Below are 6,000 nucleotides of genomic sequence, written 5' to 3' on the forward strand. Positions count from 1 at the left end.
GGGTTGAACTTACTGCATCTGTAAGTTGATGTTTCGTTTTTACCAAATTTGAGAGAATTGGGCCATTATTTAAATTTTGTTTTCTGCCTTCTTCTCCCTAGAACTTCCATAGATTTATATTCGATCCCCTGACATTGTCCTACATGTCTCCAGGCTCTGTTTTTCTTCAATCTTGTTTATTTTTCAAATTGAATAATTTGTATTAAGTAATTTTTAAAAAAAGATTTTATTTATTTACTTGAAAAAAAGAGCACGGGTGGGGGTGGGGGGGCAGAGGGAGGGGGAGAAGCAGACTCTGCTGAGCAGGGAGCCTGACTCAGGGTTCGATCCCAGGACCCTGGGATCATGACCTGAGCCAAAGGCAGACACTTAACTGACTGAGCCACCCGGGTGCCTCTCTATTAAGTAATTTTTAATTCACCAACTCCTCTGCTGTCTCTAATAGGCTATTGAGCCTATCCAATGGATTTTCATTCAGTCATTATATTTTTTACATGTATCATTCCCATCTGGTTCTTTTTTTATTATTTCTGTTTCTCTGTTGAGATTTCCCCATCGGTTTATTAATTACAAGTATATTTTCTTGTAAGCTATTTACAATAGGTGTTTTAAAGTATTTGTCTATTAACATGTCATAATCAGTCAGTTTGACTGCACTTCACTTCAGGAAGGGTCACATTATTTTTTTGCTTGTCTAGTGATTTTTTTTTACTTTATGCTGGACATTATAGATGATATCTTAATAAGGATTCTGGATTCTGCTACATTTCTCTGAAGAGTGTTATTTTTGTTCTGGCAGGCAGTTCATTTGGCAGGACTGAAACTTCAAAATCTGTCTTCCCTGTCATAAATAGTAGCTCAAATGTCTGATCAGTTCTTTCAGTTTTCAGCTGTAGCCTTTTAGTGGGCCTATAGGGATCTCCCTGCACAAGCGGGCCAAGATTTTGGACAGAGTTTAGATTCAGAGTTAGGTTTGCTCCTTCTGCTGCTCCCTCCTTTGCAGGATTCCTCTCCTAACTTTCCATCTGCTCTGCCAACTCCAGCTCTGTCCTTAATATCTCAGGTCGCTGAGGCTGCAGCTTTCTCCCACTCTAGTGAAGAAGAGAGCCCTCAAGCATCAAGCCACAACCTGCGCATCTTATTCCTGCAAGTTCCCTTCTTTTAATGGTAAACAACCCTCCAGTTTCTACCTGCTGCTGTTGGTCATTCTCAGGCCTCCAAGTAGCTTTTTGTTTAATTTTTTGTTCACATTTTGTTATTATTACCTGTAGGGAAGTTAGTCTGAAAAGAAATGACTCCATCATTACTAGAAACTAGAATTTTACTATAGTTACTTTTAAATGCTAAATCACGAGTTCTCAACTTTACCTGCGAATTGGAATCACTGGAAAGCTTTAAAAACAAAAACAAAAACAGGGGTACCCGGGAGGCTCAATCGGTTAAGAGTCTGCCTTTGGCTCAGGTCATGGTCTCAGGGTCCTGGGATCCAATCCCACATTGGGCTCCCTGCTCAGTGGGGAATCTGCTTGTCCCTCTCACTCTCCCACTGTGTTCTCTCCCCTGTCTCTCTTTCAAATAAATAAAATATTAAAAAAAAAAAAGCAACAACAACATAAAACAAAAACAAAAACCTGTGGCTTGGCTTATTAGCCAGTTTCTCTACATAAGTAGAAAACTAGGAGTTCTCTTTCCATACCTTAAAAAAATTGTTTTTTTGCTTTTTGTTGCGGTATTAGACAATTTTTGTAAGAAATGTAATTTGGAGCCCCTGGGTGGATCGGTTGGTTAAGCGTCTACCTTTGGCTCAGGTCAGGATCCCAGGACTCAGGTCATGATCCCAGGGTCCTGGCAGCTGGCTCCCTGCTCAGCAGGAAGCCTGCTTCTCCCTCTCCCTCTGCTGCTCTCCCTGTTTGTGCTCTCTCTCCGTCTCTTTATCTCTTTCTCTCTCTCTGACAAATAAATAAATAAAATCTTAAAAAAAAAGAAATAGCAATAATTTATGGTTGATGGTCATAGGAGGACAGCTAATAAATGAGGGAAGCATGACAAAGTGATGAATACAGTAATAGGTACTACAAGGATTTCATCAAATGGCAAGGAAATAGTCTTTGAATGAAATGTTTCATAGACATCAATAGAATGTACCACCTTTGAAGTGCTGAATGGTTGACTTGCAAATGAAATGAAATTCCATGGTGGGAATTCACTCAGACTTGGAGAGAACATATATATAGACCAGACATTTAACTAAATAACATACAGGTAAGGAAAATGAAACCATAGAGGGGTTTCAAGATAAATTTTTGCTTTGAAATTTGATTTACTCAAATGATTCTGTGAAAAGTCAATGTGTATCATATTAGTTAACATCCCCTCCCTGCCCCGCCCCGCAGCTTATGTGTATAGTAAATCTCCACAATCTGGAACATTACTTATTTTAAATTCTCTAATCAACAGTCCTTCAAGTTGTAATGTTTTCTATAAATGTATCATCTATAAACGCAATGTTGCAATGAAAAATGTGAGATTAATTAGGAAAGGAAAAGAAACAATATTTATTGAACACTTATTTTATTAGTATTATATTTATCGAACAGTTTATGTACATATCTCATTTAGTCTTCACAACCCTGGTGGGAGATGTTATTCCCATTATGTAGCTAAGGAAACTGGGACTCATCCAAGTTCAAGTTATCTGTGGTTTCTGGCTAACAGAGCCCGCATTCACTAGGCGATTCTGCAAGCTCCCACTCTTTCCACACACGATGCCTGAAATGAAACAACTTGGACCTGTCCCGTTTTTATCATACTTTTGTTCAATAAAGATTTGATGGTTGCTTTGGCAGATGATCATATACAAGTTTTATTTTCTAAGTACCTCTATTTTTCTGCTATCAAACTCCGTGCTGTCCCCCATTGCTTTCCCCTTTGGTCACCTCTGCCTCTCAGGGAGACTTAACAGGATCTGACACATCCTCTTGATTTCCTAAGTCCTATGACTAGCCAGGGCCTGAAATAATGAACTCTCCAATGCCAAGAAATCTGTTTTGGAGCTTCTCTGTGTAAGTCTTAACACCTAATCTCTGATTCAGTGCATTTCATTTCCCTTTCTAAGTATCAGCTTTCTGAGCCTGCAACCTTGCAGCTACTACTTTTTTTAAGTACATGTCTGTTTGGGGTGGTGTTTTGGTTTGTTTTTTGACCCAGAGAAACTTTAGACTTATCCTAGTGTCTATAGTTACTCTGTGCTGCTCCTTTCAATTTCCTCTGTATAAAAGTTAAGTCTTTGGAGAAACTGTATTTTCCCAAATAGAGATGAGGGACTGCCCTGGACCAAAGGCACAGCTTCAAGAAGTAACACATTTAAAAGGAGTGTGAAGATTTATGACAGTGCCTTTCCACTCTTCTCTCCTCCAACCCCAAAATATCACCTTTTTTTGAAACAAGGCCATGTAAGCTGATTAGAGCCAGAGGTCTTAAATGGTCTACACCAGGGGGCAAAGATCGGCTTTAAAATAAATACCTCCAAGCAAAGAAAACAAAGCTGAGCATTATTTCCCTTTCAGAGACCTCAGATACAGCTGGGGGGAAAAAAATTTTGTGCAAGTTCTCTAATGGACTGCCACCTCCAAGCTTGACTCAAAGGTTGACTTTATTTGGTGAAATGTGTTGCTATTCGCAGGCAGGTGCTGCCCAGTTTCGCCAAGTCCGTGTTAACTTGAACCTGCAGAGGTACCTTTGATCAGCTCCCTGAGAACCTCATGAGCTTCCCGAGTTGGCTCCGGAAACATCAAAAGAACTGTAAAGCAGACTCTAATCTCAGCCTTCCTGTTTCTGTGTCTGCTCACTGGGTTCACATAACAGCATGTTTTCCTTGAAGGGCGTTTGCCACGATTAGACTGACTGTCACAAGGTCAAACCTGCATCCAGGTACAGTGGGTGACTCCTTTTTGTAACTCAATCTCTGCAAATGGAGAGTCAGGGAGGGTTCTCAGGCTCATGTGCAATGCCATGTACGTGATGATGTAAATCAGTGCCTGCTGGCCTGATGCTGGAAGTAACTGGAAGACATAGTTCGGTTTAGGGGAACTCTGTTCACCGTAAAGCAGCTAGGAAGTGCAACATATTCTGTCCACGGAGATGACCCCCAGACAGCAGGTCGATATTAACTGGGCCTCCGACAGCTTGGGAACTTTGAGTTACAAACAGCAATGTCCCTTACCGAGGGATCCCGAGACATATTCAGACCTCAAGAGTGTATCACCAGCTCAAGAGTGAATGGTCAGATAACATCCAGTCTTCTTCTTCTTTTTTTTTTTAATTGGTCTCTCATCCTTTTGACACTCAACTACAAGTCAATACGTGTCCTTGGGCTCCATTTCTCTTTCAAAGCCCATACAATTTTGGCCGCCAAGATTTTGTCCCTCTGCATTTGGATTTTTTTTAAATGCTTTTTTTTTTTTTTTTTTTTTGACATTGCATTGAGAGGTGTTTTAGAACAACTGGGGCCGTAGGTGAAAGACAACTGAACTTGTGAAGCCTCAGGGAAGTTAGTTGGCATCTCGCTAAGCCTGGATGTCACCTCTAAATCTGGTAAAAATACCTAAATCGGAAACCCTTTAAAAGTTTTAGAGCAAAGCAGATTGACCTACAAATACATGTGGTTGTTGCATGTTAGATAGACAGAACCTACCTCTACACAGCCACCATTACCTGGGCGGGGTTCAGAGTCCTGCTTCCACATTGCCTCCGGGCAGGTGAATGCTCCTAATCCGGCTGCAGCCTTTGATCTTGTCCTGCCAGGCCCAACCCCGCCTATTCTTCCCACCTCCTGGCTGCCTTTCTCCCTGTCTTAAAATAGCAGCAGGTCAGTTTCCTTTCCCCACTCTTCCTGCTGTCTTCTTTCCTTCTCTCTTGTTATATGAGGAAGTGGTGTAAAAGCTTCAGAAATGGGTTGTAGGCTGGAGAGAGTGGTGGCCCTTCTGCTGAAGACAAGGTAATCCTCTCTCTCTCTCTTTCTCTCTCTCAAAGCTGTTTGAATTTTTACCAGAGCATCATTCCTGCAAAGTTCAAAATAATACCAGTTCCTCTTTACTAAGGGGCTGACCATCCAGAGAGGTTTGCTTTCTCCTCCCTCTGGGGTCCCTTAAGAAAAACACTCTGAAGAGATCTCATGTTGCTTTTTGTGATTTTTGTTGTTGTTGTTCTCGTGAAAGATGTGAAATTTATGATGACCATGGAACAGAAACAGAGGTATACTTTTTCATTGTTTTCTTGGAGGCAGAAGGTCTTTTCTGGATCATTTAGATGAGACACAAACACTGGGTTTGTCTCTTAACCTTTTTGAGTTACGGGATCTCTCCAAGCGTGAGTCCCCTCATCTCTTGTTTATCCTCTAGAGAATATTTTTAAGATACCACAGTCAGTCTTTTACTAGAAACAATAACTGGTTGAATAACCTCATTTGTCTATTCTTGGGTGTCTTGCTTTTGCTTCATTCCCTAGTTACTCAAGGACAATGTCTCTCCTTCAACTCTTCTGTCTTTGCTCTTTGCTCTCCTTTTCTCTTTACCCCCTTTTTTTGTTTGCCAGCTTATCATAAAGGACATTATAAAGGATACAGATGAACAGCCAGGTGAAGGGGTAACGTTGGATGAGGTCCAGAAGGGGGTGGAATGCAGGAGCTTCCGTCCCCACGGACCTGCAGTGTGTGTGTGAGGGGGCACCGTGTGCGCATGTCTTCACCAACCTACAGGCTTCTTGCCTCTTGTGACTTTGATTCACAGCTGAAGCTGCTGCCCGACCTGAGAGGAAGAGCACTGAGCTCTACTTCAGAACTAAGTATTGTACTAGGCCAGCACAACACTGGCTTCTCGAAAGATGCTCTGCCCCGCCTCTGAGAGCACTAACTTTCTAAGGACTTAAGCAATAATACCTACAGATCTGGTAACAATGTAGTTTTTTTTAAATCAATAAAAGGCCCACAAGATACTGATCATC

The sequence above is a fragment of the Halichoerus grypus genome, chromosome 13 (assembly GCF_964656455.1).
Source record: "Halichoerus grypus chromosome 13, mHalGry1.hap1.1, whole genome shotgun sequence".
NCBI classification, from domain to species: Eukaryota; Metazoa; Chordata; class Mammalia; order Carnivora; family Phocidae; genus Halichoerus; species Halichoerus grypus.